Below are 22,536 nucleotides of genomic sequence, written 5' to 3' on the forward strand. Positions count from 1 at the left end.
TAGTGATTTAAACTTCGGAAAGTTTCGGTTAGCAGCTTGAAGAAGCGCGATCCTTAATGTCACAAAATTACTGCCTGTGAGACACATACTCCCATCGCTGGCCCAGTCAAAGGTACATTACAATTAAACTACGCTTTTTAATTACATTATTGTCTATATATATTTTATATGACACACTATTATATAATATGTTAATTTTTCATTTATAAGGGTTGATTTTTTCCCTTTGTTTTACATGTGAAGGAAGGGAGCACCGCCTTCGACTGAATTTCGTCAGCTGTAAAACGTAAACTGACCGCTATTATGAATGCAGCGAGCGCTGGAGAGATGAAGATGACGAACTCCCCGACGAATTGCAGACCTCCATGGTTCGGATGTTCTTATTAGTATTTACCATTGTTTCAAGGTTTCGTTATTAAAAGTTGGGATGAAAAGGAATGTACATATATTTCTTCGTTCAGTTGCGAAGAGTGTGATATTGATGACGGAAAACATATTTGCTTATTAACAAAGTAACTGGACAACGCTTCAGGTCATAGTAATAAAACAGTCGTAATTTAATTTTTCCCGAGTAAGCTACCTTTTTGCAAAATTGGGCATTGAAACAGGAATTAGAGGAAAAAATATTGACCAATATCCACAATACCCTCCTGGTGAAAAGCAGTGGTTTCGTCTTTGTAATGACGGGTGGAAGCCTTCAACCCTCGACAGAGTAAGCAAAAAAGTTCAAAAGTTATTAGATGTTGCGTTTCCTTACTGCGCAGATACATGCCTGCAAGACATAGAAACGAGTTAGCAGGTAAACGAGTATCAGTGGAAGATGGTGTGTATTTAAGCTTCCTGGATATCTGTGTGGATTAGTGATGAGTGGAATCAAACAGATATAAGTCTCGTTTAGTTGTACGTAAAACAGTTCATAATTGAAGACTGTACTCTGTTATGTACCTTCTTAAAGACTTATTTCTTCAATTTTTGTACCGCTGATTAGAAATGAAAAGTTATGCCACGCAATGGTGGAAGCTGCCACTGCTCGTTAAAATCTCTGCCTACAAGCTTATACTGACTCCTACCAGCTCCGCAAATAAATCTGGCCCATTTTATTGCGCATGGAAACCACATATGGCGTGTTGTACCACTATACGGCGAGATCTTCAGAGGTGGTGGTCCACCAAGTTCATTACGGCACTGATGGTTCAGATCGTCCCACTCTTCAACGGCGTAGATCCCTCAGAGTGGTTGGTGGGTCACGACGTCCATAAACAGCCCTTTTCAATCTATGGGAGGCATGTTCGATAGGGTTCACGTCTGGAAAATTCCAGTCGAGCAATCTCGTTATATGCTGCCGATATGGTTGCACTGTCCGTCGGAGGACGGCGTTCATGTATCATACAGCTGTTTTGCGCCTTCCATAACGGCCAGCGAAGTACGTCGGCCCCACATAATGCCACCCCAAAACTGCAGTGAACCTCCACGTTGCTGCACTCACTGGACAGTGTGCCTAAGGCGTTCAGCCTGACCGAGTTGCCTCCAAACACGTCTCCGACGATTGTCTGATTAAAGACATATGCGACACTCATCGGTGAAGAGAAGGTGATGACCTGTCCTGAGCCGCCCATTCGGAATCTTGTTGGGTCCATGTGTACCGCGCTGTATGGTGTCGTAGATGCAAAGATGGACCTCGCCATAGACTTCGGGAGTGAAGTTGCACATCATGCAGCCTATTGTGCACAGTTCGAGTCGTAACACGGCATCCTGTGGTTGCCCGAAAAGCATATTCAACGTTGCTGTCAGGGATCCTTCGAGTCATAATCCGTAGGTTGCCGTTATCCACTGCAGTAGCAGCCCTTGGGCGGCCTGAACGAGGCATGTCATCGACAGTTCCTGTCTCTCTGTATCTCCTCCATGTCCGAACAACATCGTTTTGGTTCACTCCGAGACGCCTGGACCCATAACCGTGTAGAGCACCCTTCCTAGCACAAAGTAACAATGCGATCGAACGGCGGTATTAACCGTCTAGGCGTGGTTGAACTACAGACAACACGAGCCGTGTACTTATTTCCTGGTGGAATGACTGGAACTGATCGGCTGTCGGACACCCGCCGTCTAATATGCGCTGCTGATGCATGGTTGTTGACATCATTGGGTGGGGTTAGCGACATCTCTGAATAGTCAAAGGGACTGTTTCTGTGATACAATATCCACAGTCAACGTCTATCTTCGGGAGTTCTGGGATCCGGGGTGATGCAAAACTTTGATATGTGTATCTCAAACTGTTTTATTCTTTCCTTTAACGGGAAGCTATACAGTATTGTTATTGTGTCTGGTCTGTTATATCCCTTATATTGGGACATAACATTAAAATAATAACTAATAAAGAAGAATAATTGTATGTGAAGATCTGTTTAGCACGTTACCAAACATCCACAACAACAAATTACCATTAACTGCACCTAAAGCATCGTAAAAAGAAAAATTGGGGACTGAGAACACATCACGGATAACTCAAGTCGACTAAGCCATAGGCCACTCTCATAGTCTCATGTCACAAAACAATGCAGACATCGATGAAAGCAACGATCATAATTATAAGTTTTTGAATATTCGTAATCCGTTTTCAGATTTTTGTAGGTAGTACTATCCTGCTTAACATGGTAAGTTAGTTTTGTTTCTAGTTCTTTCTTTTTCTGACCGTTTTACCTGTTTTGACAAAGCCAGTACTGAAAAACTGATAAAATATTTTATAATACATAGAAAGGCTAGTTGGTTCCTTGTTACTCTCTTTGCATTTATCCTGGAAAACATTATACCTTGGCAATGTTCAGATCTGCACACAGACACGTCATGTTGGGATTTCTTTTCCTGGAGTAGCGTCTTGACTGCGCAGGAAAACAATTTACTCGTCTATGAGCCCAATCAAATTCCTGGTCCTTCTCGCTGAATTATGTGGGCAATTACTATGTCTTGCCTATTTATCCACCTTAAATAAAATATTTACATTTTAACGTCATATTTCACTTACATCTATCATTGTGAATGTACTTCTAGTGTTTTGTTGCCAGTGACAAACAAGTCAGGAGTTCAAATGGTTCAAATGGCTCTGAGCAATACGGGACTTAGCTTCTGAGGTCATCAGTCCCCTAGAACTCAGAACTACTTATACCCAACTAACCTAAGGACATCACACACTTCCATGCCCGAGGCAGGATTCGAACGTGCGACCATAGCGGTCGCGCGATTCCTGACTGAAGCGCCTAGAACCGCTCGGCCACTCCGGCCGGCAAACGTCAGGAATTCTAGACGTTTTATTTTGTTGATTGAAAATGGAGAAGCGTCCACTGCTTATACCGAAGAATGCTAGAGAAGCTTTTTTACAAATCTGAATGTCTACTTAGCTACAGCTGCCTCATAGAGTTTGGTTGTCTGCCGCCTACTCCTCTCTACATCGTCAGTATACCTCCGCTTCACGGGATTCATATTCACATATTCAAATATGTAAGAATTTTGAAGATCGTGAAACAACTCCTCCCTAGTATCTGCAGGTACAACATCAAAGCGTTTTCTCGCATATGCTCAATTTGAGCCTTTTGCACTACACCCTTATAATTACTCTACCCTTTACCACTGTTTTGCTTCTTCTCAACTTCTTTAGGTCAGTTCTGTGGATTAACCTTTTCTTTCGATAGTTTCCATGCTTTTCGGTCGGCCACAAGATGTCGTGTGATGACGCAAACTGTTCACAATACGCTGCAACTTCACTCGTGACGTCCATGCCGGGGTCGATCTTTGCAACCGCGACAACATTCAGCGCAGAACGGTAGGACCCAACAAGATGCCGAATGGACCGCTCATGATTGGCATCACGGTTTCTTCACCGATCAGTGTCGCATTTGTCTTCAAAAAAATGGTTCAAATAGCTCTGAGCACTATGGGACTCAACTTCTGAGGTCATCAGTCCCCAAGAACTTAGAACTACTTAAACCTAACTAACCTAAGGACAACACACGCATCCATGCCCGAGGCAGGATTCGAACCTGCGAACGTAGCGGTCTCGCGTGTCCAGACTGTAGCGCCTAGAATCGCACGGCCAGTCCGGCCGGCCATATGCCTTCAACCAACAATCGTCGGAGACGTGTTTGGAGGCAACTCGGTCAGGCTGAACGCCTTAGACACACTGTCCAGTGACTGCAGCAAGGTGGAGGTTCATTGATGTTTCGGGGGGTGACATAATGTGCGGCCGACGTGCGCCATTCGTGGTCACGGAAGGCGCCGTAACGGCTGTACGACACGTGAATGCCATCCTCCGACTGACAGTGCAATTTGCACCCCCATTGTGCACATATTTTGAATGACATCATTCAGGATAAAAACATTGCTCGACTAGAGGTGACAGCATGTTGTCCAGATATGAACCCTATCGCACATGCCTGCCATAGATTGAAAAGGGCTGTTCATGGACAACGTGACCCACCAACCACTATGAGGGATCCACGCCATTGAGATGTGGGACAATCTGGACCAACAGTGCTTGATGAACTTGTGGATAGAGTTTAACGACGAATACGAATGCACCTATGCAAGAGGACGCACTGCTGGGTATTAGAGATACCAGTGTGTACCGCAATCTGGACTATAACCACTGGAGATCTCCCTGTATGGTGGTACAACATGCTATGTGTGGTTTTCATGAGCAATAAAAAGGGCGGAAATGATGTTTATGACGATATCTGATCCAGTTTCCTGTACAGCTTCCGGAACTCACGGAACCGAGGTGATGTAAAATTTTTGTTGATGTGTGTATATTCGGCCAACGACGTCTAGCAGCCACGGCCCCTCAGCTGTTTTCAGTGGTGCTATAAGCACAGTACGCAACCGACGACCAGACATTATGGGGCAGGTGTGGTTAGTATTTTATCATGATCTTAACCCATGTGTCAATCCCACTTACGCATACATATTTTAATTACTTTCCCTGTGAATTTGAAGAAATGGATGTGTTTTGTTAACTTTTCAGTATATCTATATTACGACACTGTTTGTCACAGTTCATAGCGTAGTGTTACATATATTTCTTACAACATATGCAGGTTTCTGTAGTGAAATCAATTTGAAGACAAACAAACGATCGAGATGATAACTGAATAAGCAGATATTTTGCGATCAATGCCTGCTGTTGCATTTACAAAAATTTTGTAACAATGAATCATTGTCACCTTCACCATGACTATGTCATCCCTCATCTAAAACTAATTGTTGAAAGCAGCACCCCCTTTTCCCTACTTGTTGGATAGATAGTCATATTTACGGCTTAGTATATATCCAAAATTTGTTTTCATTCATGTGGAACATTACTTCTCAACGTGTTAATCACCCCTTGAGTGGTGCAACGATTATATCTCAGGATAAATACAAAATGGGTTCGACAAAGATTTAGTGACCACTCCAAATTAATTTGTTCAAAATAATATTTACTATAAGATTTGAGTTTACTGTACTTAGAGTCGCATTCTTCTAAAACTATGGTTCATTACTTTTGGTGGAGTACATAAATGACGTAGTAAATCGCAGAATTATCGGTAGTATTGGTAGCATTGTTAGGGGAAGAGACTTAATAAATCTATGCAAGTAAAACTGGGAGCCGATATCTTCTCTCTGTTTTTTTTCTTGTTTTTTTCCATAATTACAATGGTACATCACTCAGTCTATTGTGTACTTTATATCCATACAAAATGTAAATTGAATTGTTTATGTAACAAAAATTAGTTGATCACTTACCTTCTGTGCTTTTACGTAATCAAAGCAATTACTTTCCACACAAGTACAGTATACATATGCACACTTCAGAAGAGTGTATAAAATTATTGTTGTTATTTTGTACTCAATGGAATGTTCTTCATCATGATCAAAGGCAAGTGTTTCCTATTATCATTGGTAAGAGGGAAAGTTGGTTATTAATAATAGAAACACGTTTCATATACGCTCGACAAAATATTGAAGTGATGTCTGATATATTTTTGTTTTGTGGTTTTTTAGTTTTACATTTTTGTTGAGGAAACTGCGTTTTATAGTGTTACGTATTAAATCTGTATCGCTTTGTGTTATTTTTGCAAAAAAAAAAAATGTCTGTTTCACATTAAATATTAACAATTTTCGACTAAAACCCTTAATGAAACATTGAAAATTCCAATGGTGCTATAAATAATGTTGGTTTTGAGTAACAGGCAGGAGGATAAGTAAGTACAAGAAAAATGTTCTCTAGGTTATCTGTTATATCTTCACTCAGTTCCTAGTCAGTTAACTGCTTCCAGTCTCTTGGGTCATCTACTAAGATACTGGTCGCATTCATAAAAAAGAAAAAAAAAGGGATCGAAATGAGGTAACACCTGATAAGTATGCAAAATACCTAACGTATAAGTAACGTAGTTATGGTCTCGATTGACAAAGGTTACTAGGAAAACTACTGTCGTGTATGTTAACTTTTGATATTCTACGGCAGCCTGCAGTAGATTTTTAGCTCTAATTCTAATATATAACAATTTTCCATGATCGTCATCACCCATTTGATATCTACAGCTAGTCTAGGTATTTCCATGAATAACAGTGTTCATCTAAATGAATCAATGTTGCTGCTACATATCCTCCAATTTCACCTAAACTTTTTTACCTTCCATGAGGTTCTCAGTCTTTTCTTATTTCTTGAAATAAAGAAAATATCTTGTTTGCGCTATCTACCATCCAACTTCTGGGGTATCACCTAGTTCACCTCCATGTCTTCCATCACTATCATAGTTACATCTCCTTAATTCAATCAGTGCCCAAACCAATTTATTTGATTTTCCACCTTCTCCCAGTAAACTGCAACGTGTATCTCACCAACAGCTGATTACCAGCCTCAAATTTTCATTGGTCTTCATGTTAAAAGACCACATACCACTGACTTTGACGAAAAATATGAACTATTTGGATTCATTTAGAAAATTTATTTGGTTTACCAACAGCACTCTAGGTGAGCTGTATCCATCTTTTTGTTGCTTTTGGTGTCCTTCTAGGTGTATTTATCATTTTCAATAAGTAATAAAGTCTGACTTTGTTGTAAGCAAGTTAACTTGGTTCTAAGACTGCTTTCAGTGGATAAAAGAATATTTTCAAGTAGTGAGCCATAGTACTACTTCATCCACAATGCAAAGGTAACGCATTATAAAAAGCTTTGCACAAAAGAAAACGGGCACTGTTTCAGCGAACAGTCTGCCGTTAGCTGCTCATATTACTTGAAGAATTCTTAAGAATACAGATTACATTCAGCCCAGCTTACAAGTGTGTGAGCAGACATTCGACTGCGGTAGCAGCGAAGATTTGAATGGACTTGGTACATGACCGATGAGCAATGCCGAGCGAGGTGGCGCCGTCGTTTGCACACTAGACTCGCATTCAAGAGGACGACAGTTCGTATCTGCGTCTGAACATTCAGGTTTAGGTTAACCGCGACTTTCCTAAATCACTCCTGCCAAATGCGTGGATGGTTCCTTTCATAAGGCGTGACGTATTTTCTTCCACATACTTCAAACAATTCGAGATTTCGCTCTGACTCGAACGACGTAGATGCCAACAGGACGTTAAACTTCCCTCCCTCTTTCGATGTGTAACGGAGGCACCAAATCAAGTATAAACGAATATTGTTAGAAATAAGTAGAACCAAACTATTAATTGGCTCATTATTTTTTTTGGTTTAGTGAAAAACGTAGGAGACACGTTGTTTTCAGTCGGTTGAACATTAACTATTATAAGTAATTAATCACATAAAACATAGGAGTGTTAATTTATCAAAGTTCAATGTACAATTAACTCTCAAACTTCGTTCAAGGTATTGGGTAATGGTTCGAGAAATATTAAGAACCACAGATGTAAAAGATATGGACTTTTGAAACCTTATAGCTCTTGTTTAATCGTTTCGTATTTTTCAGATCTGTTCGCATCGTTTCGACTATGAGACAGGCTAAGTCTCTTCAGCTTCTTCTTCAATGAAGATCTGGCATGGTACGTGACACGATATTTGCTCTCTTGCCAGCAGTATCGACCAAGAAGGTAAAATTTAACTTACGGGGGACCATAGGAGTCACGAATTTTACCTACGTTTCACACTTAGTCGTATTAAATGCTGCTCAAATACTAAGGGGTTCCCAAGCGTCTTCAATAAACCTAGGTTCACTTCTTTACGAGCATGTTGAGTGACATACGACAGTGGCACCCGCCGAGCGACAGAATAAGCGCAGTCGGCTAAAGAGGCAGGATCGAATTCCACCGGTACTGCGTTGATGTCACATTAAATTCTTTTATTTTCTCCAGTCTTCCACAAAACATATGGATCAACACAAACAACAATATTTTTTGGGAAAGGAAAAATAATGATATTTATAATCTCTGGACGGTGGTGTACAATCGAGATGCACAAGTAATCGAAACTGCAGAACTGTTTAGGGATAAATTTAGGAGTGTATGTTAGATACAATGCCCATTATTCAACGCAACGATTCTTTATAAAATATCACATATTCACGCGATTATCAAAATATAGTGTACGTTACACAAAGCGGCTGTGGACTAACGCAGATGTGCTTTAACAGCTATACTTGGATGAATGTTGTTGTTGTTGTCGTTATTCTGGTCTTTAATCCAAGTCTGGTTTGATGTATCTCTCCACGCTATCCTACCCTGCACAAGCCTCTTCATGCCCGAGTAACTTCTACAACCGACATCCTTTTCAATCCGTTTGCTGTGTTATTCACTTGCTCTCCCTCTACAATTCATACACTCCTCTCACTATACTTTGCTCTATTACTGAACCTGAAGTCTTACGTTCTATTCTATCAAGAGATCCCTTCCTTTAGTCAAATTGTGTCATAATTCTCTTGTTTCCAGACTACTACAGTATTTGTTTATTAGTTACTTGACCTATGGTCTAAGCTTCATCATTTTGTTACTGCTCCATGTTTCAAATGCTTCCACCCCTTCTTGTTTGAACTATTTGTTGTCTATGTTTCACCTCTGTATGAGACTATACACCTGAAAAATCCCTGCAGAAATGTTTACTAACAATTAAATATTTATTACAAGAGGCAGTCAAAAAGTTTTCGTTTGAGGTCGTTGTTGTAACGTAGCGTGACTCCTATGCGAGTATATACTCACCGACTTGCACGCAAGAGATCAGTGCTGCATTCGTGTCTTTCCAACGTGCGTGCAACGAAAGTGGAAAAAAGATCTATTGCGACATTATTGCCAAATGCATCCAAACAGGATGAACGAGCTGTTACTCTTTCCTTGGCTTCCGAAGGGCAAACACCGGTAGACATCCATGGTAGAATGAATATTGTATATGGGACAGCATATTATCGAAAACCACCGTTGTGGATGAAAACTGCGAAAAGGGGTGTTGTGCTTCATGATAATGCACGTCCCTGTATCGTAAATATCGTTACGGAGAAGTTATGCTAACTCAAGTGGCAGACATTCGGGCACACGCTCTATAGGCCTGGTCTCTCCCCATACGATTATGACGCCATCGCTCCTTTACAAAATGCCTTGAAGGATCGGCGATCCCTGTTGGACTAGGATGTGCAGCAGGCACTTACGGGCTTTTTCAGGCGGTAGTACACGTTGCCTTGCCAAACAGGTGTCCTCAACCTGATGCGTCGGTCGGTGATTACGTCAATGCTCACGGCAATTATTTCTGACTGGCAAACGATTGTGGACTGTGCAGCCCGTATATATTTGTATCCTCTCTGCTTTGGTCATCATCAGCTACTTTCTGTCCAAACACCGAATCCGATCGACTACAGTTAGTGTCTCATTTATTAATCTAATACCCTCACCGTCACCTGATATAATTAGGCTGAATTGCATTGCCCTACCTATTCTTGTTCTTGGTTTTATGTTACAGCTGTTCGCCGCGATAGTTGAGTGGTCAGCGTGAAGGATTGCTGTCCTACGGGCCCAGGTTCGATTCCCGGCTGGATCGGGGATTTTCTCCGCTCAGGGATTGAGTGTTGTGCTGTCTTCACCATCATTTCATCCCCATCCGGCGCGCAGGTCGCCCAATGTAGCGTCGAATGTAGTAAGACCTGCACCAAGGCGGCCGGACCAACCCCGCAAGGGGCGCCCGGGCCAATGACGCCAAACGCTCATTTCCATTTCCATGTTACAGCTTCTGTTGAAGACACTATCAATTCCGTTTAGCTGTTGTTATTTCTTGTTCCTGAACATTACATATTGAATAACGTCGGAGATATTTATACAGACTGCAGCTCTGCTTCATCAATTACTACTTTATTTGAATGTCTTTCGACCATGTTACTGCAGCCTGGATCCTTACAAGTTTTGTCCATGCTACCTACAGAGGCTTTACGACAGAGGATTTACGACAATGTTCTCAAAACCTTTCTCTAAAGCTTCAAATGCTTCATACGTAGGTTTTCCTCTCTTTATATTATAAGCAAACGTCAGTATGGCTACTCGTGATCTCACATTTCTCCGGAATCGAAACTGATATTCCCCTAGGTTGCCTTCTAACACTTCTTCCATTCTTCTGTAAATAATGCGTGTCGCTATCTTGCAACCGTGACTTTTTCCCTTTACGTAGCAATAATTCCATCACACGGAAGAGCGAGCTCGGGAGAGCAGCGGAGCGACACGCTGGCTGCAACTCCCTGGCGAGCGCGCCGGCCAGCCGGCGGTACTCATGCGCTAATTGGAATTCACGCCGGAAGCGGCCCTTTATTAAACACGGCTACACGGGAGAGAGCCGGGGTTTATTGATTGTCGACCCGCTTACGCCGGTAAACGTCCGCATCACAGGCGCGGCGGCGGGTGGCGTGGCGGCAGCGTGGACCCACATATGAGGCATCGCCCCGCAGTTTTCAACGCGTGTTCCGTAAAGCCGTCGGCACACGGACCGTGCGTCCGAACGCTGAGCGTTGAGCGTGCCGAGTTTCTGACGTCATAGCGTGGAATAGCACGTTCGGGAGTCTTCCTGAACGTACAGGGCAATATCTAGCAGGTCAGATATTTTGAGCGTGCGGTTGAGCGTTGACCAATGAGATGGCACAACGCCACCTACGTCATATGCACGCCATCTCCCTTCAGCACAGAGCCGTGATGCGCCATATTGGCATTCGTTTCAAGCCTGTACGTGTATATGCCGTTTAGGAGCACCACCAAATTGAGAATCACTCAAAAACCCGTCGTTAACTGTGTGATTCGTTGAAAAAAAAAAGAGAAACGTCTTATTCGTGTATTATTGTAACTTGCGTGTTATGTGAGTATGCCATTTAAAGGCAACGAAACACTGAGGATCCACCAAAAACACATTTTTCTTGGTACAATTTGTTATAATTAAATCTCAATTAGTAACATAGCTACGATTAGGGCTTTCAGCAACTGGTAATATACTAGGAGTGGGAATGCGAGCTTTAATGCCAGTGTATCGTAGTGAGTAGCATTACCGACTTCTACCTAAACGCAGAAGACGTCGTTGGTTCACGTCTCACGCTGTTTAATTTTTTTTCCCCTCTAACATTCACCGTAATAGGTTCTGACGCATTATTATTAGTTTAATGTAAGTATAAACTATAGTATTTGATGTTATGTAAATATAAGTTCACCTTTTTTTGAGGAGTGAGTCTGTTCGAATGGCTTAATCTACAGGACATGTTGCGCTACTTGTATAACGATATTTTGCTCCTTTTTCTTTTACGTTTCGTAATTCACATGTTGCAAAACTTCTGCTACTGGGTGGGAACAGTGATCAAGTAAGAATGACCTTATGATTTTACTAAAATGTGGAAATGCTGAAATAATCCGGAGAACTATTGCAAATTTGTATCACACTCTTTGTAATAGAACTTTTATAAGCCTGTGTTCTTACTTATTTGACATGGTACTTTCCTTTTCGTCTTAAAACATGTACATGGATATTGAAGTTTTTATTTGTGTATATTACATATAGAACAACGTGACTAGCGTATGGGCAATGGAGGAAATGTGCGTTTTGATAGAGTAAATGTGGGAATTTTACACGCACCTGTTTAAGTAAACCGAGCGAGGTGGCGCAGTGTTTAGCACACTGGACTCGCATTCGGGAGGACGACGGTTCAATCCCGTCTCCAGCCATCCTGATTTAGGTTTTCCGTGATTTCCCTAAATCGTTTCAGGCAAATGCCGGGATGGTTCCTTTGAAAGGGCACGGCCGATTTCCTTCCCAGTCCTTCCCTAACCAGAGCTTGCGTTCCGTCTCTAATGACCTCGTTGTCGACGGGACGTTAAACACTAACCACTACTACTACTACTACTACCGTTTAAGTAAACAGTGTGATTTACGAGCTAGAAACACCCCGCCACTGCCGCTGGAGTGATCGCGTATAGCACGTTGGGGCCGACGTACCGTATGCACAAGTCGCACCGTTTCTGAGCGTTCAGCAGCACGTTCAAGTCAGCACGCTCAACGTTGACGTTCGACAGCACGGTCCGTGTGCCGACGGCTTAAGGGGTGCTGCTGTCATCGCATCAGGGTGCGCCCAACGTCCGCAAAGTGGCGGCCTTGTGTATCGGCCAGGCAGATGCTGATGCGGAAGTACTGTACGTAGAGCGCAGGGTAACATGTTAACACTCCGGGGAATCGGCTGGACAACCTTAATAGAACACTTACAGGAATTAGAAACAAATCTCAGATATTACGTAGGATTTGAGAATTTCTAAATGTCTACATTACGACACCAACGGGGGTTGAGATTTTACATGTTCCATGTAAAGAAGTCTAATACAGTCCTGTGGCATATGCCTCCAATTCTAAACACAAGTGACACAGGGTGAAGTCCAATATGATCTGTCACTGTCAAGTGCTTTAGACATGATTACCTCTGTTCGATTAGCGTATTAAACGAGGGGTAAGGTAACATACTCAAGATTTTGTATACACACGTACGCAGTCAATAAATTCATTCACTGATATTTAGTAAACCTGTTTCTTTACAAAACCCCAAAGGAAGGAACTCGTTACTTCCGGTGATCGCGGAGGCCAGTTGATGGGACCACCACGTCCCATACATCTTCCCAGATATGTTGTATCCACATAAGGAGGAACGACTAACCATCAATGAAGTGATGCACTATCTTGTTGGCAAGTTAAGTCCAGAATATCCTGAATACATATCACAACAAATAACTGCTGGCTTTAATTGTTGTTTGACTGAAGAGAAAAAAAATCCAATGAGTTTTTCGTGCTTAAGCCCGCACCACACTTCCAGCTTAGCACTGTCTCTGACGGTCTCAAACGCAGTATATGGATTTCCGGACCCCCAGATTCTAGAGTTGTGTCGGTTGATAACGTGGTTCAAATAAAATGTGGCCTCATCTGAGAAAAGGACACATTTGAGATAATCTTCCTCAATCGCAGCTAACCTGGCAACCGTAATCCATTGGTTGGTGGGACTTTACGATTAGCGCATTATAGAGGTTGAGCAGTGACACGGCGCCCTGTGCTCGGCGGTGTGAATTTAAAGTCGTTGTTACACCATCACAAAAATTGTCTATAAGTGAACATGCCAAGTATTAACGTGTTCATCAGCAAGGTTCTTTATAAAAACTATAAATGAAATTTTTTTATGTCGTATTTGTTTACATGGCAGCTTGTTTTACTATATTCATACTGATTGCGGGCTATTGCTGCGGCTGTCAACACCTCCACTTCCTGGTTCAGTAACAGATCTGCTAGCGCCATAATAATTATAAAAACCCCTAAGTTTAGCGTCATCCAAACTGAATAATAATAATAATAATAATAATAATAATAATAATAATAATATAATGATAATAATAATAATTGTTATAGATGGATGAAAACTGAATGTACCTGCTGGTGCGTCATGTGTGTGGGGAGAATGGATAGACAAATCCGAAAATGCCTTACAAGTCCATCATATGAACTGTTTTATGTTGATGGGCCCAATCAAAGTACGCATCTTCTCGTATTCTATTGCACTGCCATTATTTGTTGAAGAATATTCCTCTAGTTTACAGTCAAACGCTCTTCGTTATTATGTCCTTTATTCTTGACGCAGATAGCTGCACGCAGTATCTCTGTAAGACGTTTACAACAAATAGACGTGACACATTCTTCTTTGTCCAACTCAAGTGTCTCATCAGCTGACTCATGAGATTTAAACACAAGTACAGACAGCGATGAAATGATGGCACTGACTTCGGTGTTATGTTTTTTACATATTATTATCTTGGCGTCACACTCGTAGCCTTCTCGAAGTCACAATTCCCTACAACACAGAGGTGGGAAAACTGAACTACATGCAACTGACTGACAGCACGATGACTTCGATGACTGGGGGGTGTAGGGATCCGGGAGCACTCAAGACAAGGGCCGGGCACCCAGGGGCGAGCTGTAGGGGCCAGAGGCCGTTGGTATGGAAGGCACGGTGGTGGCCATGATGTTAAGAAAGCGCAGATGATCACAGCAACGAAATATAACAAGCACAGTCGCCTGAGAACTGGATACGATGACGTCATCACCTTGAACATAAAAGAGTGGTGTTAGGTGCTGATTCCGATGCCAGACCCATTTGGTCGTCGTCTTAGGTACAGTTCTTGTGTTAGTTATAATTACTGCCATAACATGTGGTTAAAAGTTTGACTGTGAATAATGATGCACACGGTAGCAAGTGGTTCCGGACAGACTATATTTCACGTTGAATTTTGTCTGACACTGTTTTGCAGCACTAGCCCGTGTTAAACGTAAGTCGTACCTTAGAGAGTGGTTAGTGTTTCCATGCTGAACTCTTGTTTTAATATCCCAAATGTATTAAAAATCGAATGTGCAGCCGACCGGTGTGGCCGGTGTGGCCGAGCGCTTCAGTCTGGAACTGCGCGACCGCTACGGGCGCAGTTTCGAATCCTGCCTCGGGCATGGATGTGTGTGATGTCCTTAGGTTAGTTAGATTTAAGTAGTTCTAAGTTCTAGGCGACTGATGACCACAGATGTTAAGTCCCATAGTTCTCAGAGCCATTTGAACCATTTTTGTGTCAGGTCCTTAGGTTAGTTGGGTTTAAGTAGTTCTAAGTGCTAGGGGACTGATGACTTAAGATATTAAGGCCCATAGTGCTCAGAGCCATTTGAACCATGGACGTTATTCGGCGTTTTCTTAACAGATGTCGTACTACCCTATATCTTTTTCTAGTTAGTGTTTTCCACATAGTTCTTTCATCGCTGATTTTCCGGAGAACCTCCTCATTCCTTATCTTATCAGTTCTCCAGATTTTCAACATTCTTCTGCAGCACCACATCTCAGATGCTTCGATTCTCTTCTGTTGCGGTTTTCCCACATTTCATTATCACACAATTGTATTCTCCAAACGTACACTCTCAGAAATTTCTTCCTCATATTAAGACCTGTCTTGATACTACTAGACTTCGCTTGGCCGGCATGCCTTTTTTGCCAGTTCTAGACTCCCTTGCATATCTTCCCTGCTCCGTACGTCATTGGTTATTTTGCCCCCTAGTTAGCAGAATTTCCTAACTTCATCTACTTCGGCATCAAAAATCCTGATGTTGAGTTTCTCGCTGTTCTCATTTCTGCTACTTTTCACTACCTTCGTCTTTCTTCGATTTCAGTCCATATTTTGTACTCATTGGGCTGTTCGTTCTGCTCAGCAGATCATATAATTTTTCTTCACTTCTCCCTTTCACTGAGGATGGTGATGTCATCAGCGAATCTTTTCACGTATATCTTTTCACCTTGATTTTTAATTCCACTTTTTAATATTTCTTGTATATCAATTGTTGCATCTTCGATGTATAGAATGAACATTAGGGATGGAAGACTACATCTCTGGTACATAAACTTTTTAACCTGAGCACTTCGATCTTGGTCTTCCGCTATTGTTATTGGCGCTTGGTTCTGCAGATATCGCACATTACCCACTTTTCCCTACAGCTTATCCCGATTTTTCTCAGAATTTCGAAAGGCTTGATGCATTTCTCATCGATAAACGCTTCTCCCAGGTCGACAAATCCTATGAGCGCGTTTTGATTTTTCTTCTGCCTTGTTTCAAGTATCAACTACACTTTCAGAAAAGCCTCTATGGTACCTTTACCTTTACTATAGCGAAACATCGTCGCCTAACACATCCTCAGTTTCCTTTCACATTATTCTGAAGACCATTCCTGTGAGCAATTTGGATGCATGAGCTGTTAAGCTGATAGTTTTCGCACTTATCGTCTCTTGCAGTCTCGGTAATTGTGTGGCTGATATTTATCTGAAAGTTATATGCTGTATCGCCAGTCTCATACATTTTACACACAGAAGTGAATAATGGTTTTCCTGCCATTTTTCCCAGTGATTTTCAAATTCTGAAGGACTGTTATCTATTCCTTCTGCCTTATTCGATCTAAAGTCTTCTCAAGCTCATTTAAATTCTGATTATAATAGTGGAACTCCTATCTTTTCTATATGGACTCCAGCTTCTTCTTCAGTCACGTTATCAGTCTTGCGCCTCAGAGGCCTCCAACGTAGGCTTCAAAACCATACGCTGTCTCCTTTTCATTTAACAGTTGAATTCCCATTGCACTCTTCATGTTACCACGGCTGCTTTTAATGTCTCAGAAGTCTGTTTTGATATTTCTGTATGCTGAGCCAATCATTCGAACAATCATTTTGTTTTAAATTTCTTCACATTTCTCATTGAGACATCTCGCTTTAGCCTCCCTGCTCTTCCTGTTTATTTCATTGTTCAGCGTCTTTTATTTCTGTGTTTTCGAATTACTCTGAACATTTTTGTACTTCCTTCTTTCATCGATCAACTGAAGTTTTCTCCACTTACTCGTGGTTTCTTCGCAGTTACCTTCTTTGTACCTATTGTTTTGCTTCCAACTTCTGTGAGTGCTCTTCACAGAGGTGTCACTTTCCCTTCAACTGAACTGCCTGCTGAGCTATTACTTATCGTATCTGTAGCCTCATCTTTTTGTAGTTCAATATCCCACTTTTTTCCCCTTTGACTCCCCTGATTAGACTCTTAAACTTTAGTCTACTCTTCATTACTAGTACATTGTTTTATTTAATTTAACCGTATGGCTAGGGCTCCGCGTCGGGTAAACCGTTCGGCGGATGCCGGTCTTTCTATTTGATCCCACATCGGCGACCTTCTGTCGATGAGAATGATAGGATGATGAGGAGGACAGCACAACATCCAGTCCCTGGACGGAGAAAATTCTCCGACCCAGTCGGGAATCGAACCCGGGCCCAGAGGATTGACAATCTGTCACGCTGAACATTCATCTACCGGGGGCGGACACTACCACATTGTGATCTGAGTATATATATACTCCGGGTTATGCTATACAATCCAGTATCTGATTTCGCTGTCTCTGCTGGACCAGGATGTAGTCCAAGGGAAATCTTCTGGTATCTCCCGGCCTTTTGCAAGTATACCTCCTTTTCCCGTCATTCTTTAACAGAACATTAGTTATTAGGGATTGGTATTTACTGCTAGAAATTTGATTTTCTCTTCTCTCGTTCCTACTACGAAGTGCACATTCTCCCGTAATCTTTCCTTTTGCCGTTTTCTCTAAATTCGCATTCCACTCCACTGTGATTGTTAGATTTGCATCTTCCTTTACGTACAGAGTTACCCGTTCAGTATCCTCATATACTTTGTCTTCATTCATTGCTATCGACGCCGGCTTCTATACCTGGACTCTGGTCGTCTGTGTTGGATTGCTCTCGATTCTGATAGGATCAACACTGTCATTGCAGAGTTGACAGCAACCCTTTCTCTGACCTCTCATTCTCTCTCACTCTCACTCGCCTGACCAGAAATTCTTGTTGTCTTTACATTTTGCGTCACTGAGTCCACCATACCTAGAATGAGCCTTAGCAATTCGCTTTTCATATTTTCTAGCTGCCATATCACGTTTAAACGTCTGACATTACACGACCCGACCTGCATAACGTTATCCTTTCATTGTTTATTCAAACTTTTTCTCATGGTCACCTGCTACATTGGTCTCCTGAAGGTCCAAATGGGGACTGGTCTGGAATATTTTCCCAATGGAGAGGTCATCTTGACACGTTTTGCAATTAAGGCCACATGTCCTGAGGATACGGATTATCTGCCCTTAATGCAGTGGCTTCCAGTGTGTTCTACATCCTAATTTCGCTGATTCTTCAGCCTTTAAGGGCATTTTCCCACTCCCACCCCAAGGACAAGAGAGTGCCCTGAACATCTGTCCGCCCCTCACCCTCTTTGACAAGGCCATTGATTGAATGAGGGTGACCTCTTGCGCCAGAAGTCTTCGGCTGCCATTGCTGATGATTTTTAGTAAATAATTTTTAAGGTAGTGGGTTTCGAATCCGCGTCCGAGGACGTTTTGATTACTAATCAAAGACAATACTCCTGAATCACGGTGACTGGTCAGACCAAGATAATTCGTATGTATCGCACGCAAGAGTTTCCACTGTCCTGATTTAGTCACAGGCAAAACGAGTACTGCGAGATAAACACGTACAGACATAATCTATTTCTTTGAGGGTAGGGTTTTCTACTGATTGTCCCTGCTTTTCTGTAGTTGTTCCGTGTCCTACAAGAGTACGCTACGATACGCGAGTTGGTGTGTTTATTATTAAAACAAAGGCGGTTTTCGTTGAAACGAGACCTTTTAACGAAATTTCAATCTCTAAAGTTCTTCACCGAATGCGAAAATATATTTTTAACACCATCCTGCATAGAGAGAAATGATGATAGTAAAAAAAAGGGAATTCTGAGCTCGTACGGAGAGATCAAGCAGTGCGCTTTTCCACCACGCTGAGAGTGGAACGACAGAGAAACAGTGTGACAGTGGTTCGATAAACCCTCTACGAATCATTTAAGAGTGAATTGCACAATAGTGATGTAGATGCAGAAATAGTTTTACAAATTCACACTGTCTACATCCACATGGACCCTGCGCAAATCACACTTCAGTACTTGTCAGAAGTTTCATGAAATCATCTTCACAATAGCTCTCTATTACTCCAATCTCTAACGGCGTGCGGAAAAATCTAAGACCTATATCTTCCCGTGCGAGCCATGATTTACCATATTATGATGATCGTTTCTCCCTGTATAAGCAGGAGCCAACAAAATATTTTCGCATTCGGAGAAGAAAACTGATGATTGAAGTATTGTGAGAAGCTTCTGCCGCAACTAGAAACACCTTTGTTTTAACGGTGTCCATCCCAAATCCTGTATCATGTCCGTAACGCTCTCACTATTTCACGATAAAACGTGCTGCTCTTGTACGAACTTTCTCCATGGAGTTCATTAATCCTGTCTGGTAAGCATCCCAGACAGCGCAGCAGTACTATGGAGGACAGACAAGCGTAGTGTAGGCGTGCTCTTTAGTGGATGTGTTACATTTTGTACGTGTTCTGCCAATAAAATGCAGTCTTTTGTTCGCGTTCCCCACAACACTATTGTGTGTTCTTTCCAATTTAAGTTCTTCGTAATTGTGATTCCTAGGTATTCAGTTGAATTTATAGCCTTTAGCTTTGACTGATTTGTAGGGTAACCGAAGATTAACGAGTTCATTTTAGCACCCATGTGGATGACGTCACACTTTTCGTTAGTTAGGGTAATTTGCCAATTTTAGCTCCACACAGTTATCTTCGCTAAATCGTTTAGCCATTTGTTTTGATCTTCTGAAGACTTTACTAGACGATGAACGATAGCATCATCAGCAAACAACCTAAGACGACTGCCCAGATTGTCTCCTAAATCATGTCTATGGGCAAGGAACTGCAGAGGGGCTGTAACATAACCTTGGAAAACGCCAGAAATCCATTCTGTTTTACTCGATAACATTCCATCAGTTACCACTAAATGTGATATCTTTGATAGGAAATCACGAATCCAGTCACATAATTGAGATGATATTCCATAAAAACCCAATTTCACTACAAGTGGCTCATGTGGTACGGTGTCAAATCCTTCTGGAAATCTAGAAATACGGAATAATTTTGAAAAACCTTGTATATAGCAATCACCAGTTTCTGTGTGTAAAGATCCAGTTATGTTTCATAAGAACGATGTTTTCTAAATCCGTGATTACTATGTGTCACTAGACCGTCCTCATAGAGGTAATTCGTAATGTTTGAACAAAATACATGTTGCAAAATCCTCCGGCATATCGTCGTTAATGATACGGGTCAGAATTTAGTAGATTACTCCTACTGCCTTTCTTGAACATTGGTGTGCTATATGCAACTTTCCAATCTTTGGATACGGATATTGGTGTGACCTGTGCAGCTTTCCAGTCTTTGAGCACGGATCAGTTGTATATGATAGTTAAATGTGGAGCTACTGCACCGGAATATTCTGAAAGAAATGTCATTGGTACACAGCCTGGATTGGAAGACTTGCTTTTGTTAAGTGATTTAAATTACTCCACTACTCCGAAGATATCTACTTCTAACTTACTCCTGCTGACAGCTGCTCTTGATTCGATTGCGGGAATATTCACTTCGTCGTCTTTGCTGAAGGAATTTCGCAAAGCTGTGTTAATTGAATCTGCTTTGGTAGCACTGTCGTCGATAGTATTTCCATTGCTATCTCTCTGGATTTTTTGCCAGGTTTAGAGACAAAGTTTCATTGTGGAAACCATTATAAGCATCTCGCATTGTAGTTAGAGATAAATTTCGAGCTTCTGTAAGAGATCGCGAGTCTTGGCGATTTTGCGTTCGTTTAAATTTGGCGTGCTTTTTTCGTTGTTTCTTCCACAGTGTTATGGTCCGTTTTGTGTATCATGGGGTATCAACTCCGTCTTTAGTTAATTAATTTGGTATAAATCTCTCATTTTCTGTCGGTACTATTTCCCTGAATTCAAGCCACATCAAGTCTACACTTACATTGTTAATTTGGAATCTGTGGACATTATTGCTCTGTGTAACACCCCAAATATAGTACCCATAATGACCACCCTTTCGTTGCAAAAGACGTAGCAATCCTGATAGTGATGGCAGCTACTGACAACAACATTTACACTCTTGTCAATTTGATTAACAGGGATGTTCTATAAATACTAATGATTATCATCAAGAAAGGACTGAATGAAAGCATACCATGTGATACAAAATAGAAACTTTAAAGAAAGATTTCAAAAATTATTATTTACGAAGGTTAAAGCACAGACCATAAATCGATCAAAGATAACATTTATCCCAGAAGAGAGCTATAGCTGCATCGAGCTATAAGTTCGCTGTGACTACAATGTAACTCGGCAATGGAAATGGTAACTTCACTTCTATCTTGTATTCTGCAACAGTAGTACGCATGTTAAGCGCTGCTAGATTGTTTAAAACTGGCTTGAAGTTTGAAGCTTGACGATGTAGCCTGGAAATATTAGTCACAAGTCGGAATAAAGTAGGATCGTTACCGTTAGACAGATACGGGGTTTTGGTGTATGTGACAGGAAAATGAATCGTGTGATTACTGATTTGTGATGGGACTTAGCTTTCGTAGAACTTCATAGTCACGAACATCAAAGGACACAGAAAGAGACTAATCGCCGACATAAACTCGATTATTAGACTTGAGTAGGCCACAACTAAACGCAATCAGGAAGAGATTACAATTTCGCCGTATTGTCAGAAGTTAACGTCAAAGTCAGGATTGCTGATGTTAACGAACGTAGTTCCCTAATTGACATATCGGTGTGTGTGTTCAGCGTAGGGACAGACAATAATTACGAAGAATAATAAAAATTAATTCCACTTCAATTCTCCGTGTAGCGTACATCATCTCATGGACATTTAAAGTGTATTCGTGAAATTAACCGATTATTCTGATACCATAAAAGTGCCAAGTGAATTAGTGATAACAACTTTACACAAAAATTACGACGCATTCTGAACATTGCTCAAGGGTATGTTATATCTGGAGTTACGTCGTGCAGTTGTTGAATACGCGACGTGGCAACGCCTTGACGACGGAATAATAATTAACAAATTCATAATGTGGCCTCGGCTTGGGTGGTGGAATGACGATTCAAGACACTATTTGTTAACGTTTGAATAACCATTCTCAAACCGGGCATAACAACTATAGTCAGCAAGTTCGCGTATACTGAATGGTCTGTCGCGAACACGCAAGGGACTTTTGGTTATTTCAGGTCAATTGGAGGCATCGCGTTATCGAGTCGTGCAGTCGCTACATATATAAGTGAAGAACATCGACAGACAACAAATACAACTGCTTTCATTACAAGCAAGGACGGCGCACACACTCTGGTGTGCTGCTCCATCATTTTCGAGATACAGTATCTGGAAGTAACCAAACCATGCGAGGAGTTTTTTTTTATAGTTACAGATTGGCGTTGTCGTGATCGGCGGCCGCCGTTCTACGTCATCTCGACTGGGACACCCATCACCATCGAGCCGAGAGAGAACAGCGCCACATCGGGAAGGCGTCAAGTGAATTCTCATTTGTTTTTTTGAATAGGTATATTTT

Source organism: Schistocerca cancellata, chromosome 8 (genome assembly GCF_023864275.1).
Source record: "Schistocerca cancellata isolate TAMUIC-IGC-003103 chromosome 8, iqSchCanc2.1, whole genome shotgun sequence".
Classification (NCBI taxonomy): Eukaryota; Metazoa; Arthropoda; class Insecta; order Orthoptera; family Acrididae; genus Schistocerca; species Schistocerca cancellata.